Here is an 18,721-nt window from a genome sequence, read left to right as displayed (position 1 = left end):
TCTTGTACCTAGCATGGGGATGGTGCATGTGCTGATACTAATGATGATGAATGTCTTGTACCTAGCTTGGGGCTCATGGAAGTGCTAATACTAATGATGATGGATCTCCTGCACCTAGCATGGGACACAGCAGATTCCATCTTGCAGACATACCGATGATCGCATTAGCTGAACAGAATCTCACATTATCATAAGGTAGTAAATCCAGCTTTCTCGCCTGCCCACTAATACAGCCTCTTTGCATGTGACTCACAAATAGCCCCTACTGTAACTGTGTTTGAGTATTATAATTACTGGTTTTGGTCAGTGTGTATTGTAGTGTATTGGCATTATTGTACAGTACTAGGGAGTGTTATGTTTTATTTAAAAAGTTTGTGTGTCACTGTTTTGTACGCTATGGGTTGGTGTATAATGGGTGCATTTGGGATCTGTTCTATATGCTGTTATTTCTAGTTACTTGCTTGGTTTGAATGATAAGACCAATATAAACTTATTATTGTCACTTTGTATTAGAGATGTGTTTTGGTTTTAATTTGGCTATGGTTGTCAATATGGATTTCTACACAAATGTTTCAAAACAGCTAAAATCATGTAATTTTTAACTATTTTTGATCCTAAAGTATAATTAACTTAAATTTACAATAATTTCCAGTCAATTTTGACCACCTCACAGCACCTAAATAACAAGGGATGGACTTAAATGCAATTCAAAATATGCAAGATCTGTATATTAAATCTGAGTTCCGAATCACGAGAAGACCTGTGTTAGGTCTTGGTTCTACTCAAAACCCCAAAGTGATTCCAAATTGGGTGTCGATTCACCTCAGGTCCGGGTGTGTTTGTATTTCAGTAAATTGAACCTGCACATCTCTACTTTGTATTAAAAGCTTCCTCTAGACTTTTTAAAGCTTGTTCTTTTGTTATTTTCCTCCAGTCCTTTGGCAATACAGCTGGCTTTGCTTTATATTTCTCTGAAAATTGCTGATTAAACTGTACAAAAATGTATTTCCAGTAATCAGAGGACTTGATGCTGGAGTCAGGCTGGATGGCCCAGGTAGGATAATATGTACGATACTCTTTGTAAGGGTGAAACTTTTCATTTGTATCCAGATTTTTAAATCGAGACTGTGATACAACAAGAGTAGAACATATATCAGTCATAAGTGTCTCATTGTTTTCCCATCGGCATCTTCCCAATCCCTGAGGTCTGTGGACAGATGCAGAATGCTCCTTGTGATCACCTCCTACATTCTCGCAGGGGACCTTACAGAATGGACACTGATGTCCACATCCGATCACCTTCTTATACAGCTCATCGTGAGGCTTTATTGTGACCTTGGAAAGTACAGACTCAATGTCTTCTGAACCCAGCTCTGACAGGATTTGTTTCTCTATGGTGGGGAGGTAGTACAAAATGTCTTTAGAGAACTGCTCAACATTTGTTTTATTATGGAAAGTGATCACATTCATAGAATTTTGGCAAATAACTAATTTTTCCTTGAATAGTTCACAAAATGTCTCTAAAAACATTGAAGTTGTTTCTATCTTTGAATATGTTTCACTTTTAAGGATTTCTTGGATTTCTTTAGTGATCACACACAAAATATTTCCTTGTAAAGTAATTAGATCTTGACTCTGATATTTTCCAGTAATGTACTGAAATATCCAGGTTTTTAAATAAATCTCAAATGAATCAATGTATTCTACATAGTTTTGGAATATGTTTTCCTTCAGCAGCTTCTCCAGCAGAGTTCTCTGGAAATTACTTCTGCTGCTAAATATTGTTTTATCGGAACTGTTTAGTATCTCATCCATGATTTCCTTCCCAAGATGCCTCAGAATATAATCAGTTAGTGCCGGCCTCAGGCACAGCTCACAGAATATTTGTGCTCTGTTCTGACACTCGTCTTTCTCCTGAAATATTCTCTTAAATGTAGAAAAATATTGAGTTTTTAACTTTTCTAGACAAAGCTTTGGGTCATTTACTTGGAGAAATGTATCATGCATCTTCTGGAATTTCTTAGATGCTCTTCCAAAGATGAGAAGCTTAATGTCCAGCTCAAACTGAGAGGAGAAATGCAGCTTCTTACAGTTTTTTTCTTCTAGTTTAGTATTGACCATACGCAGTAATCCCTGGCAGTAAGTGTCACTATAGTCCTCAGGGGATGCTACTTTCTCAGTGACGCAATTATCACATATATATAACAAGGATGCAGCCAGATCTGCGACCTTATCATAGTTTTCTACACTAATGTAGGCTGGATTGCATGTCACTGTACGCCATGAAACTGATAGGTTTCCCCAAGAGATATCAATGTACTTTTTATCCATCTTAAACTCTCTGCCTCTATAATCATCTAAACTCATCACATTACATAGTGTTTGGTTTATCCCAGCTCCCTTTACACTCATGTCATCTTTGAGCAGATGGAGCATGGCTTGGCCGATGTTAGATTTTGGTAATTCCTCCACCTGTAAGTCATTCATTGTTTTCTCCCACATTGCCTCAAATTCTTGTTCTGCTTTCATATCCCCCAGCTCACTGTTCCTCTCTCTGCAGTGTCTCAGGAGATCTGTGATTTTTGCCTCAATCTCCTTCTGATATGTGTTCTGAATATTCTGTATCTTGAACTTGGCTTTCTGAATAGAAACAGCTTCATTGAATTTGTCTAGCGCATTCCTTTCCAGATTTTGTTTTAGGAATGTTACACTTCTGTTGAAATCTTCTCTGTTTCGTTCTATAAGGTGAACATTGTCAGATCTATTGTCAAAGTATTCTTTTAGATGTTCCAATAATTGTTTTTCTTCATTATGTAGCTGCTGTTGGAGAACGTCCCTATACTGAGCGCAGGTTTCTGTATCCAGTCTATCAGCAGACTGATTCCTAATACTGGTCTCTGTGCTGATCACCCAGCTGTGGACGGCTTTGGTGAATTCCCATTCCCACTGAGAGTATTGTGCAGCCAGTTTGTTATAGGCTTCAGCTACCAGACTGTTCCTAAAGCTGAAGATAAACTTCTCGTGTTTAACTGCATTCCACAAACTTTCTATCCATTCAATTAAATCAGGAATGTTATACTGTTTGTGATCAGACCAATTGGATTTTAAATATTCAAACAAATACTTTTTTAGTTCATGAACATTTTCACTGTAACCACAATTTACCGGAGCCATTGGTGGGACCCCCTGCCACAGCCCGGGAATGTACCAGTTGTGTCTCTGTAGGTCATAGTCCATCACATCACTGAAAGCTGTAATTCCACTTATCTTCTCCATTTCTGCAGCAACTTTTGTCATTTCATTTAAATGTTCCAGAAGCCTCTTCCTGTCTCTCATGTTCTTCTGATCAGCACATACATCACTCACGTTCTGATGTACAAACTGGCAGCTGGGTTTCTTCCCAATTTCTTTCATCCTAAGAAATGCATGGACTACGATCTGTAATATATCCTTCATTTCTGATGTATTTTCTGTGGACATATTGACGATGGTGATATCACTCAACCCGACCACCAGTGTGGCCAGCTCATTGTCATGTTCATAACTGCCCTCCAGAGAAGCCAACTCAGCAGCTTTCAGCCCTTCAGTGTCAATCACCAGAATGAAGTCACAGCCCAGTTCCTCCAGGTCTCTTTCACCTTAATGAGGGTCATGAAGGCTCCTCGTGTGCATCGCCCACTGGCCACAGGGAACTGTAACCCAAACATAGTGTTCAGAAGGGTGGATTTCCCCGTACACTGTACTCCCAGCACAGTTATTACTCTCATTCTGCTGTGTCCTCCTGTCTTGGTGTTCAGCTCAGTCAGGACATCAGTTATCCACTGCAGGGGGATGTTGGAGGCGTCTCCATCAATCAGCTCCAATGGGAACCCATCCAGCAGAAGATCAGCAGCGATTCCTGGGAGTTTTGTAAATTTTTGTGGGGATTCAGCAATTAATCTCTCATTAACCGCTGCACATTCAGCCTCATAAACCTGCCCCAGCTCACTTAGGAAATGCTCAATTCCTAATGAGCTGTCAGAGATTTTCTGGTCTAGCTGTTTCAGTTCTTCTGGATTATAGGATGTATTGTTACATTTCTCCTTGTACTCAGACTGCAATGTAGAAATATTATTTCTTGCAATTGAATCCAGCTCAAACTTCATCCATTTAAAAAAATAATGTTTTTCTACTTGAGACAAATGTGTAATTGCATTAATAAACAATGAGATGCCATCGGAAATGCCGTGTTCATGTTGTTGCCTGTGCAGGGAATTACGTTGCTGTATGAGGTCACTTCTATAATCTTGAGCATTTTTCCCACCTTGTTTCGTCATTCTGCAAAGTTCTTTTTCTATTTTTGACAATTGTTTCCACAGATCTCCCTGTAATGTCAGAGTTTGGTTCTTATACTCTGCCACATCGTGTATTACAGAGGTGATGTTCCTGGCATAGACATTTGCACGCTGACATGCAGCCGTGTTCTCATCTACACAGATATAATCTCCTCGTATCTCATCTTTAATACCAACCAAACTTCTTTTCTGACAATTATTTAAAAGACTCTGAATGGTGTTTTGTATCTTTCTCACAAGAGCTGCATCATTATCTGTGCTGTTCTTTTGTATAATATTAGTTTTTTTCATATTTAGCTGTGGCATTAGATTGTTTATGTGCATCACAGTCTCTGTATTTAGTTTTTTTCCAGGACTTGGAGTAACAATGAGATAATACTCGGTGTCCGTGTTACTGCAGGTGGATAACTGACTGTATTCTGTATCATTAATACTCTCAATAAATATAAACACAGCCGATGAAACTCGTGTCAGAAACGTGAACTGTTCCCAGCTGGACACCAGGTCACCACGTAGGTTGGTCACTGCAATGGGCTCTGGGAAGACATCAGACTTACCACAGGGAAAATACCAGGAAATTTCCACAAGTCCATCAGATATTTTCCTCTCAATATTTCCTCCCTCCATGTTCTCATGTATGAAGAAGTTGTGATGCTGCTGAAGGGGATTGAGAACTTGATTCAGGATTTTAGATTTGGATAGTTTGTTTTTCCCCAGTTTTACAAAGGAGAAGATCGGCATGGGGATATTCACAACATTTTCTTCTTTGAACCCTTTACTGTCAGCTAATGATTGAGGTCTCCATCTCTTCACAATGTCCCTCATTGCCCACAGCATGAAGGTGCTTTCTGGGCCATCACCAGCAGGGAGCAGCAGAGGGACAGCAATTTGGCACATGGACATTTTTGATACAACCTCTTGTTGTAGAAAACTCTCTGAGCAATGCAGGACAGCGCACACCACGTCCAGGGGGTGGATATTTGGAGATGAATCCTCAGTTTCAATGAATGATAAATCAAGCTCTTCTCCATTTCCATCTTTATCTAATTTATTTGAATGTTTTTCAAACCAAGTATTTAGAGCAGTTCTGTTCAGGGCCATGAGCTTCCTTATAAAGTGCCAGGGAATATCTTTTATGTTCTGCATTTTAACATTATCCAGAATCTCTGATTTAATCTCCAGGACATTCTGTAGGGTCAGCTTTGAATCAATTTGGTGTTTTAAATTTAAATTCTCCAGAAATATCCGAAAAGTCTGTACTTTGCCTGTGAAAAGAAAATTATTCCCTGTTAGAGTATATTATATATACATACTCTACTTTATATATGAACAGTATATAATTCATTTTCATTACTCATCTTCATAAGTGTACACCAGCATTTGCAACCATGTGAACCTTAGTAGATGATGAGTCATCGGGACCCATTTTGTCATTCATTTACCTTTTATATATGATAACACTGTAAAAACATTAATAATAGCAGACATTGAGGTTGGTGTAAAAAAGTCAAAATTTGTTTACAACAAAACATAATATACATCGTTAGGAAGAATAAGAACGACCATATAATAACAGGAAATACTGTATATCATTCATACACAAGTTCTGGGTTACAGACTATATGCAATAAAATGAAGCCTCACCCCAGATAACAATACTGATGAGGCTGCAGATGTGAGCTGCTGCTTTGGGACAAATCCCCATATCCATGTAAGGTAGCAGACTGTTATATTGCTGCAAATAAAGATATAGAGGGTCATTCAGACCTGGTCGTTAGCGCCGATGCGCTCGGACCGGGTCGATGGCCCCCCACAGAGCATGCGCACGACGGTGCCAGCGCCGTCGTGCGCATGCGTGAGACCCGCTACAACCAACAGCGCCATTCGTAGCGGGTCTCGATCCAAAGGGGGCGAGCTGTCGATGTTGATTGACAGCTCACCCCGTTTGGAAGGCGGGCCGGGTGGGTGGCAGCCCAAACGGGGGCGTTCCCATGGGAGCGCCTACCATTTGGGGGCGGCCCCACTGACATCACTAGTGATGTCAGTGGAGAGCTTCCGGCTCAGACAGAGCTGAAAGCTCTCCGGGGCTTACGACAAGGGAGACCCTACCCTAGGGTCTCGTCGTAAGCCCCGATGGTCGCGATGGTCTTGACCATTGCGACCATCACCTTAGGCGGTCATAAGACTGTGGGTGTTAACCCACAGCCTTACCACCGCAAAGGAGGACGTCTTGAAAATTCAAGATGTCCTCCCCTCATTCAGACCGACTGCACGCTCTGTGCGACCGGCTCTGAATGAGGTCTATAGTACTGGAGGGATTGGGCATGGTCATGCCTTCAGCATAGGGTTTGTGATGTTACACTATTTCATATTAGCATCCCCACCTAGTGGTCAGGACAGCAGTTTAAATCTGACCTATTTTGTCTTTCTCAACATTCCATAGCAGTCTAGCAATGCATTCTGGGCAAAAAGAGCTGTAAGCAGCCATTTTCCTTTTCACATGGTCCCAGACAGTCATCATTACATATGCTCAACCTGGTACAGCATCTGATGGGGAGTTCTAAGCTTCAACTGTGCCATCATATTGTAGATCTGCTTAGCCAGATATGTAATGCATGTTATCTGTACTATGTGACACTACAGCCTATAATTTGCATACTGTATGTTTCATGTTGTTTGCATATCCCATGTTATGTATATGTTTGCCTTGCATTCCCATGTACATATAGTAATTGCTTTTCATTGTTTGTTTACAGTTTTACCACATCACTTGCCATTACTTATCATCACATCACTTGTCATATCATAACTTATCACATTACTTATCATTTCTATGCAAGTTCCTGTATCGAATAATAAACTCAGTTCTTCAGATCACATCTGACTGGATTATTGGAAGATAGAGTATTGGTTATGCTGGCTGCTCCAAATTTGTCAGACACTTAGTGCGGGGCGGTACAGTAAAACATCGGGCTCCCAGCATGTGATGCATATATCTGATTTCGTCAGCAACATTTTCTGTCAGCAAGTGGGACACATACTGACTCACAGGTCTGTTACACTGCCAGCCAGAGCTATCTGCATATGACAGCACAGGAGTTTCTATACAGTCTAACCGTGGCAGCTCAGCAATAGGAGTACCCCCATTGACTACATAGGAATTTCACACTGTCAGTACAGCCACCTGCATATGGCCAGACATCAGTCCCTGCACAGTCAAACAGCCTAACAACAGTCCCAAGACCCTGACTACTCAAAGACCTGCTACAGTGTCAGCTCAGTTATCTGCACATTACAATTCAGCAGCCTCTACACAGTCAAGCATTTCCATTCCATCATCATGTCACAGAAAACGACATCTTCATACAAAACAAGGTCCCAAGTCTCTAGTTCCTCCAAATCTTTATCTGTCAGCAATGCAGCCATAATAGCACGCGCAAAAGCGGAAGCTGCAAAAGTGCGAGCCCCCTTTGCTGAACAAGAGATGCAATTGAAAGTAGTGTCTCTATGCAGAAAGATTACGTCTGGATGCAGAAAGAGATATGGAGAAACAATGCCTAGAAGCAATTAGTGAGAATCTCACTGCAGAGAAGGAGGCAGCAGCTGCTATTGCTGAAGCAGCATTCTTAGAATCTGTAGAACTTATTAATATCAGGAAGATCAATGTGCTTGACACAGAGCTTGGATCGCAGAATTAATTGCAACGCACATCAGAATATGTCAATCAAGCATCCAAAATGAGTAGCAAACCTCAATCAGTACAAAGCATGCATTCAGATTTCATCAGTGAAACAAACCAAACACATAATGTAGTGCCCCCACTAGTCAACAGTGAACTGCAAACTTGCAAACAAGAAAATTCTAGACAAAAAGAACCCATGAGGGACAACCTTTCCCTACACCAGGTGTCAACAAAGACACAACTACCCACACATAAAAGTGGTATGATACAAGCCAACAGGAACCATACAATCCTAACAGGTATGACCACGCACCATTTACTCACCATGTTAATGCACAAACAGCATCTCCTAGAGCCAATCAAGATACATTAGACTTTGCCAAGTTTCTTGCTCGCCTTGAGCTGGTCACAAAAGGACTCTCAAAGTTCAATGATCGCCCTGAGAGCTTCAGAGCCTGGCAATCCTCTTTCCAAAATGTAATCAGAGGGTTAGACCTTTCACATAGTGAAGAGATAGACCTTTTAATTAAAGGGCTTTGGAATAATTCCACTGAACATGCTAGAAGGATAAGAGTGATCAATATTAACCACCCTGAGAATGGCCTTAACAAGATCTGGGATAGATTAAATGAGTGCTACGGCTCACCAGAGATGATAGAAAGTGCACTATTCAAAAGAATTGATGATTTCCCTAGGTTACCTAACAAAAGCTATCAGAGACTGAGAGAATTAAGTGACTTACTAATGGAGCTTCAAGTAGCCAAGTGTGAGGGAGACTTACCAGGACTTGCCTTCCTAAACACAGCCAGAGGCATTAACCCTATAGTGCAAAAGCTACCTTACAATCTGCAGGAGCAATGGCTCATCCATGGTTCCAAATATAAGCAGCGGCACAACGTGCCATTTCCACCATTCTCTGTTTTTGTGGACTTCGTGCCCCAACAAGCTAAGACCAGGAATGATCCTAGTTTTGCTTTTACCCTGACTAGCTCAACCCCTATTCTACCTAACCCCCGCAAAATGTCAGTCGCAGTTCACAAGACTAATGTGCATTATACAGAGTCTTCCCACAGGTCTACCTGTTCTACTCATCAAGAGAACAAAGATAAAGATCCTGCCAAGCAGTGTCCCCTGCATAACAAACCGCATCCTCTCCTGAAATGCAGAGCCTTCAGAGAAAAGTCCCTGGAGAACCGCAAAGCATTCCTAAGAGAAAACGGCATCTGCTACAAGTGCTGCTCTTCTACAACCCACCTTGCCAAGGATTGTAAGGTTAGTGTTAACTGCACAGAATGTCACAGCACAGAACACAACACAGCTCTACACCCTGGACCTTCCCCATTGACTTTACAACACAGTTCTGGTGACACAGAGCATGGCGGGGAGCTCAGTGTGGAGCAAAGAGACACTACTGCAGTCATACCAGAGATTACTTCACAATGTACTGAAGTTTGCAAAGACACTATTAGTGGTAGATCTTGCTCCAAAATCTGTTTAGTCAGAGTCTACCCTAACGGCCAACCAGAGAAAGCCATCAAACTTTATGCAATCCTAGATGATCAAAGTAACAAGTCTCTAGCCAGATCAACCTTCTTTGAGACCTTTAACATCAAAGGACCCAGCACTCCATACTCCTTAAGGACTTGTGCAGGGAGTTTTGAGACAATGGAGAGAAGAGCAATCGGCTATCAAGTCGAGTCCTTAGACGGAAAGACATGACTTCCCTTACCCACTATCACTGAATGCAATGAGATCCCTGATAATAGGTCTGAAATCCCTACACCAGATGCAGCTATCCACCATGCACATTTGAAACGCATAGGAAATCTGATACCAGAACTGGACCCACTAGCCCAGATAATTCTACTCATTGGGAGAGATATCTTACAAGTCCACAAAGTCAGAAGTCAGATTAACGGTCCACACAATGCTCCTTATGCTCAAAGATTAGACCTAGGATGGGTCATAATAGGAGAAGTATGTCTTGGGAAACCAGTTACTGTCAACAGCATGCTTACCTCTACTTTAGAAAATGGATGCCCTTCTCTATTTCAACCATGTCACAATCACTCCCTCATAAAGGAACTACCACACTACACTGTCATAGACTCTCCTAGTGATAACCACATCTGTGACAGCTACCAAGATCATTTGGGGTGCACAGTCTTCCAAAGAACAAAAAGGGATGATCAAGTCCCAATGTCCAAAGAGGACAATCTATTCCTGGAAATAATGAAAAAGGGACTAGTCAAAGATGATGGCAACAGTTGGGTTGCACCTCTACCCTTTAGAACACACAGACGGTGCCTGCCTAACAACAGAGAACAAGTATTTAAATGCTTCTCTTCACTAAAATGCAACTTCCACAGGAAGCCAGAAATGAAAGATCACTTCTTCTCTTTCATGGACAAAATATTTGATAATGGTCATGCTGAGATAGCTCCCATTCTTAAGGACACAGATAAATGCTGGTACTTACCAATGTTTGGAGTATACCACCCAAAGAAACCAGGTCAGATCAGAGTCGTGTTTGATTCCAGTGCCAAGTTCGAAGGCATCTCCTTAAATGATTTTCTCCTGACAGGACCAGACCTTAACAACAAACTCCTTGGAGTACTCATACATATCCTTAAGGACTCTATTGCCTTCACAGCTGATATTCAACAAATGTTTCATTGCTTCCTCGTGAGGGAAAGTGACAGGAATTTCCTAAAATTCCTTTGGTTCAGAGACAATGACCCCTCTAAAGATATTGCAGAGTACCGCATGAGGGTACATATCTTTGGTAACAGCCCTGACCCTGCAGTTTCCATTTATGGACTCAGACGTTCAGCTCAAGAGGGTATGGAGAGTATGGTTCTGATGTTAGATAACTTGTAGAAAAATATTTCTATGTAGATGACTGTTTAAAATCTATGCCAACGGATGAGATAGCAATCAGCCTCCTCAAGAGAGCTCGGGAAATGCTTGCCTACTCTAATCTCAGGCTTCACAGAATAGCTTCCAACAGCAAAAGAGTGATGGAAGCCTTCCGTTCTCAAGATCATACCAGTGACTTAAGGGATTTAGATTTAGGAACTGATTCTCCACCAGCTCAACATAGCCTTGGACTCTTATGGGACTTAAAATCTCACTCCTTTACCTTCCAAGTGAACAGTGAGGAAAGACCCTACACCCACAGAGGTGTCTTGTCTGTTATATACAGCTTGTATGACCCCTTAGGATTTGCTGCTCCTGTCACTATCCAAGGTAAAGCCTTGCTCAGAGGCCTAACCTGTGAGTCATCCGACTGGGATGCGCCACTGTCTCCTCAGAAAAGAGATTTGTGGGAGGAGTGGAACAGTTCTCTGTTCACATTAACCAACCTTTATATTACACGTTCATATGCTCCTGTGCCTTCTACAGAAGTACAAAACCAGAGACTATGTGTATTTTCTGAAGCTTCAATCCAAGCAATTGCCGTTGTTGCATAACTTAAAACTGTAGATATTAGCGGCCAGTGTCATATTGGGTTTGTCATGGGCAAAGCGAAGTTAGCACCACTTCCAGAGCATACCATACCCAGGCTAGAACTTTGTGCTGCAGTGCTAGCTGTGACAACGATCCATACCATGATCTCACATTGTCAAGTTGAGCCACACAGATTCCAAAGATTCTCTACTTGGAAATCACTTCCAAGGCAATTACCTGCCTAACTCATATAGCCCATTCATTTAAACGTGCCAAATTTCTAAGAGTGACTGAATGTATAGGTTGGCATCACTGCCAAAATATTTACACAACCAAAGAATTACAAATTCACTCATTCATCAACACTAAAGGTGTAGAGAGATACCTCAGTGAGCAAAGTTGTACATGGACTTTCAGCCCACCTCATTCTTCTCATATGGGAGGTACATGGGAAAGGTTGATTGGCATCATACGCAGAATCCTTGATTCCATATTCCTACAAGTAGGTACTGCAAGACTTACTCATGAGAGTTTAACAACTTTCATGGCTGAAGTCTCAGCTATCGTCAGTGCTAGACCTTTGACTTCAGTTTCTAATGACCCAGAAGAACCGCTTCTACTTACTCCAGCTACTCTTCTTACTCAGAAGACCGGGAGTGTCGATGCTCCTACTGAAGAGTTCACCAACAAAGACTTATCCAAACGACAATGGAGGTAAGTTCAAAGCCTAGCAAACACCTTTTGGGACAGGTGGAAAAGACAATATATCTCTACCCTGCAGCCAAGGACCAAGTGGCAAGTTGCCAAACCCAACCAAAAACCTGGTGACATTGTGCTTGTCAGAGATTGCTAGTCACAATGTAACGAGTGGCCTTTGAGTATTGTCACCAAGACGTTCCCGAGCAAGGACAGAAAAGTTTGTAAGGTCGATGTCAAGATCTGTAAGCAAGGAGAGACTAAGTTGTTTCTCAGACCAGTGTCTGAACTGTTTTTACTGTTACCTACTTAGAGTTTAAATTTGTGGTATCAACAATACCAGACGGGGAGTGCCATGCCTTCAGCACAGGGTTTGTTATGTTACACTATTTCATATTAGCAGCCCCATATAGTAGTCAGGACAGCAGCAGTTTAATTCTGATCCATTTTGACCTTCTTAGCATTCCATAGCAGTCTAGCAATGCATTCTGGGCCAAAGGAGCTGTAAGCAGCCATTTTCCTTTTCACATGGTCCCAGACAGTCATCATTACATATGCTCAACCTGGTACAGCATCCGATGGTGAGTTCTAAGCTTCAACTGTGCCATCATATTGTAGATCTGCTTAGTCAGTAATGCTTGTTAGCTGTACTATGTGACATTGCAGCCTGTACTTCGCATACTGTATGTTTCATGTTGTTTGCATATCTCATGTTATGTATATGTTTGCCTTGCATTCCCATGTACATATAGTAATTGCTTTTCATTGTTTGTTTACAGTTTTATCACATCACTTGCCATCACTTATCATCACATCACTTGTCATATCATCACTTATCACATTACTTATCATTTCCACGCAAGTTCCTGTATTGAATAATAAACTCAGTTCTTCAGATCACATCTGACTGGATTATTGGAAGATAGAGTGTTGGTTATGCTGGCTGCTCCAAATTTGTCAGACACTTAGTGCGGGGCAGTACAGGCACAAATGCAGAAACTGTACTTGTCAGTAGCATAAACCTGGCAAACTTGTTAAAGTGCTAATGAAAGCATTTTACTGCCGTCGGTAGGAGTATTACAGTAAATAGGATTCTTTAACAGCATGTTTACAGTTATACTGACAACAGTTTTAAAATGTTTTATTAACATTTTAACGAGTACAACTTAGTGGTGCTGATATTATCTGGCCGACAAGTACAACACTGAGTTATGAAGTATAAAACAAGGAGTAATGAGGAAATTTGCATGGAGGGGAAACCCTGCAATTATGTAGCACAGCAGGAAAATAAAACTAAAAGTGATGTATCAGAAACCTTCACCGGTCTTAAATCAAAGGACAACTAAAACAAATGATGACAGCTCTGCACAGAGTACTGAGTCAAGAGCCGATGATCATGTAGAAATCCAGTGGAAGCAAATAGTATCCATCAATGTGTAAATCTATCGGCTTCCATCTGCAGATCACACACCATGAATAAGGGCGAATAGCAAACTGTCCATCCCCACTGTATTAGTTGCTGATGTATAGTCAGGGACATCTCTAAAGAGGAGGGGCCCATGTGCAGGCTGCTTCACAGGCTCCCTCCTCTTAGTCCTCTTAGTTCCCAGAGTCTATAGCGCATGTGCAGGTCACCAGAAAAATGGGCGTTTTTACAGTGCAGACACAGAGGTAAGTATAATATGGGTGCAGGGGATGCGGTGCGGGCCACCCTGGACCCAGGGACCTGTGTGCACCGCACACCCTGCACCCATTATAAATACGCCCCTATGTATAGAGTACTATTAGAATGTATAGTTCTGTGGCACTTTAGAGGATAGTGAACATCAGTGTTAGAACCTAAACTTGGTCTGGTGCAAAACTATCTTCTGAGGAAGGCCAGTTACAAAGGTCCTGGTGGGTGTAACTTATCTAGATTTCTGTGATCAGTTATGTGAGGTCTGGCGAGTTTGCATTTGTGTTGTGTTACATTTGTATTTATCATTTTTTTAATACTATTTGTTATTGCTTTCTAGTGATAAAAACTAGATAAATACAGAAAGGAAAAAAGGACAAGAAAACAAAACAGGGGGTTGACATATGAAAACTCCACAAAGTCAATGGAAGCTACAGAATAGGCCACAAAATAAAATAATAAAAGAGGAATAAATCAGGTTATAAACAGGATTTAAGACTTTAAGATTGAGATATTGTAAGTCGGAAAATTACATAAGTATGGAACAAGCCAATCTAAAAACAATAGCCCTAGCCTAAAGGTTAAAGAGATACTTCCCTGACCCATTGGTAACAAACTCATGCCACCTAAACCATTTCATGAGTGGGGAAGAGGGAGAAGCAGAATAGGGACAGTCAGCTGTTTCCATTTTAAAGTTTCTGTGAACTTTGAGTGCAACCAATGAAAAAGGTTGGGGCGATGGTTGCCTACACATTTTGGCAACAATAGTTTTTGCAGCAACTGGGATGTGTCCGAGAAGAAATCTATTGTCAGCCAGAACAGAAGATGAATAATGGTGGAGGAGAGCTACTACATGGGTCAAATCTGGGTAAGGCCTATAATATGGAGAATCAAGTTCTCCATTTCACTCTAAAACTGCCAAACACCAGGGCAATGTTGTTTCTCCAGGGTGAGGTACATCCTGTGGAGAAGTTTAAAGAACATCTCTACATGGTTAATACACTTAGATAGTTTAAAACATCATACGAGAATGTTTACCCAATAGCCAATTAGCCGCAATAAGCCGTTTTCGGCAAAAAGTTTTCTCCGGTGACGTCATTTCACCAGGCAAAAACTTATCCTCATATTCAATTCCAAAGGCTTTTTCGCCAGTGCGGAGAGTCAATGCATTGGAATCTGCAGAAAAGATTCGCCTTTGAAAGCAGTTGACAAAAAAGTGCAGTTTAGGGGTGCAAACTTGCGGGAGCCCCCCTGCAACCTTGGGACAGCCCCCCAAAGGTAAACTGTGTCAAAAAAAAGTTTAAAAAAACTTAAGAACATCCCAAAAAAATTACTTTAAAAAAGAGGGTGAAAAAGTTGGGGGACAAACTTAAAAACTAGCAAAATAAACTCCAGGGAGGTCCCTAAGTATGCCTCAGGTGGTTTTGGGATTGCAGGTGCTTGCGGAAGGTAGATTTTTTATGGTTTTTAAAACTTCACATTAGCAACTTCAAAATATGCTACCCCTCATTTTCATGTACCCCAAATTTGCCGGGACTAGTTATTTTGCTGAAAAAATATTGCTTAATGCCATTCTTCACCACTTATGCAAAGACGCTAAATAGAAGCTATTGAGAGCATTTAAGTACCCCAAATACCTTCAGTAGGGGTATTCGAGGGCATCTATAGTGATCCCCAATGTTAGTGCATCTTTTGGGGGGTACCAGACTGATTTCTCCAAATCTGACAGCACTTTTCACCTGTTTGAGTTCCGCCGGGTCCCGTTTTCGCATCCTTTGGAATTGAATAGGGCGATAAGCGGTGACGCGAGTGAAACTTTTCCGCTGGTAAAACCAGTGATGACGGCGAAAAGTCCGGCATTCGGAAAGCTGCCGACTTTTCACAACTAATTGAATATGCCCCTATATTTCGATAGTGAGTCACAAGGGGACTGGTTCAGAAATGAGGATCTTGTACCATCTAGAGATGTTCCCTTCAGGAGTAGATCAAGTAAGGCCCAGAGAGGAGAGAGAATAGGAAGTTCAATCACAGGAGAGGAAGAGGACTGAAACCAATGACGGATCTGCACAAATTTAAAGAAGTCTTTGAAGGGAAGGCCAAAGTGGAGTATTTGGATGATGGACATAATACCGTCATCCACAATAATATCTTTGATGGTCACTATACTAAGCTGTGTGAATTTTCCAAAGAAAGTTAGACAAGCTTATCAGATTCCAGGACCGCCCACCTAACCTTTTATAGCTCCGTATCTAATGCTCTTCTTATAGTAAACACCTATTACATCTTCTCTTTCTATAATTGAACATCCTCCTAACCCTAGGCCAACTTTCCAGTGTGATTGGATTATACAGCCCACCAAGAAAATCTGCAATTGGGCTGGACCAATTTGCAATATGTAGCACCTCTCCTTGTGTATCAACACCTATTTCCCTATAGATTGTAAGCTTGCGAGCAGGGCTCTCTTACCCCTATGTATGTCATGTATGTATGTATGTATGTCTTTTACAACCCAGTATAATGTTAATCTTGATTCAAATTGTAAAGCGCAACGGAATTTGCTGCGCTATATAAGAAACTGTTAATAATAAATAAAATATAAACAGTTCAAGGCTAGATATGGGTATATTAAGCATAGGGGAAGAGGGAATATTATAAAGAGACAGTAGTTTGTCCCAAGCTTTGAGTGTAGTTTATGTGGCAGAAGAAAGTTTTCTAGCGGGGCCTGGTAACCACAGGAGGTCTCATGCTGGGAACGTCTGTGCATGTTAAATTCAAGATTAGTCCAAGGCTTCATGGGACTAGGTAAAAAAACAATCTTGCAGCTGAGCCTACAGACAAACTGTATGCTATAATTCCTGATTTGAAAAGGCTAGTCTCCCAGTGGATTTAGGTAAAGATAAGTATCTCCTGCCAGATAAGCTTTAATGGCCCTCAAAATAAAAGCATTCATGACCTGAAGAATAGATGAAAATAAATATAACAATTTTGGTAGCATCTTCATCTTAATAGCCTCCATCTTGTTTAGATATTACAACAGACTGAGACACTGGAAGGACAGTAGCTGGCGCTGTTATAAAGTGTTGTTGATGTGCTATCATTGTTACAGGAATCTTCCAAAAGAACATGAAACTAAGTAATGTCTGTTATTCATGTATAACCTGTCATGTCTGTATACTGTTAACAAGGTTATTATATAATTAGATTTACCACAAAGAGCCTACTTGGTCTAGATTAACCAGATTGAGAATTGGGAGTCACGGAGTGCAATGGGATGATAATTTTGACTTGGCTTCTGCCCATGTTTAAGATATATTATTATATGAGCTTCCAGAATCTCAGCTGGAAAGGAACCCATCGAGGATCCCACTTCAAACACCTTCAAAACTCATCCTGAAAGGCAATTTAAATAATATTGTAATAGCGATCTGACCCAGGGGCTTTATATTTCACCCTGCTTTGTTGCCCTCATTATAAAATTTCAGATTCAATTGGTAGATATTCCTTTGGGTAGCTCTCAAGTAAAAGGTGTTGAGGACTTCACGAATATTAGCAATTTGTTCAAAGAGAAAGAAAAGTTGTGTGGGTGAAATCTATGTCTTGCCTACAGGCCTAAAAGTTGAAATTCTAAGTCTTTATATGTTTATTGTTCATGCTTCTTAATATGAGAGGCAATTTTAATTGAAGGAAAAAGTTACTGCTGAAAAAATGTAAAATTGCCAACATGTCATACTGTACACCGCACACAGTGACAAAGAAAGGCTCAGACCACGATCTTCCTTTGTTAATTATGGTCTGTCACAACCTGTGTTTGTTACCCTTGCCACTGAGTCATTTACCACTCCTGTGGCAAGTCAGCTCGTTCCCTGAGTACGGGTAGTGCCTCCACTACCATCCCAGTGAGACACAGGCTTTACTGTTCCTGGCCTGCTAGGCCGCAGCTCACATCCAGCCAACACTGGTGTACTGCTGTCCCAATCACCTTATTGATCCAGCCAATCCCTAACCAGTCTGGGTCAGCCGAGGCCATCTGATGCTGCTCGTCCAATCCTGGCTAACCCTGGGGTATATATTCCAGTCTCTGGCTCTTAATCATTGCCAGTACAATGTCTAGCTCAGTCCTTACTGAGTGAAGCTCAAATTTGCTCCATTGCAGTCATATTGTTATCCGGCTGGTGCAGTTCTGCCTTAGTTTGCTTCACTAACTCTCTATGCTATTCTACTCCTGTATTATCAGTATCTCAAGTTGCACAGGTAATCTCAGTGTGTTTCAGTGTGCTGTATCTGTGCTACATCTGTGCAAAGCATCCACCATCCACCTGTCTGCACAGGTATATTGCCGTTCCTTTTTACCTGAATCCTTTCCAGAGTATTCCACAGCTACCATCCAATCTGGTGTTCGGTCTGTATCAGATCCCGTCATCTATTGAGTGTTTCCAGATTACAGAGAAGACCCAGTCCAAGCCTGTTAAATCCTACTCCCAAAATCTGACACTCAAGTGTCCTGGACTACAGAACCAAGTATGAAGAGTGCTTTATTTATTAAGTAATATCCCAGTTCAGCCTGGTTAATCTACTGCTACACTCCTCTCTGCTACAAACATTCTACCCTCAACAACACCAATGTCCCTGATGGTCCAGTGGGTACGATCCGCCATCTCTGCCAAGACCTGGATTCGATTCCCGTTCAAGAAAACATCTAACTACATGTGAAGAGGTCTCCTCAGGCCTGCCAGCTTTGCATACACACCTCCCACTTCTAATACAGACATCTACTCGACTCTGGCGCCACAATCAAATACAAGCATGACATGGTCCTGCTACTGCTGTTCCATGCTAAAAATTCATATTGTGAAATCCAGGGCCAAACACAGTCTGGCATCTTCT

At 41.4% G+C, this 18,721-nt stretch overlaps 1 pseudogene; it reads right to left on the bottom strand.

Annotated features, from left to right (window-relative positions):
- Nucleotides 1-870: 870 nt before the first annotated feature.
- Nucleotides 871-18,721, bottom strand: part of LOC148478442 (up-regulator of cell proliferation-like) — a 75,677-nt pseudogene continuing 57,826 nt past the window's right edge.

The sequence above is a fragment of the Taudactylus pleione genome, unplaced genomic scaffold (genome assembly GCF_031769625.1).
Source record: "Taudactylus pleione unplaced genomic scaffold, aTauple2 ptg000653l, whole genome shotgun sequence".
Taxonomy (NCBI): Eukaryota; Metazoa; Chordata; class Amphibia; order Anura; family Myobatrachidae; genus Taudactylus; species Taudactylus pleione.
Note: the sequence above shows the minus strand (reverse complement) of the source record. Positions and strands in the feature narration are given on the sequence as shown.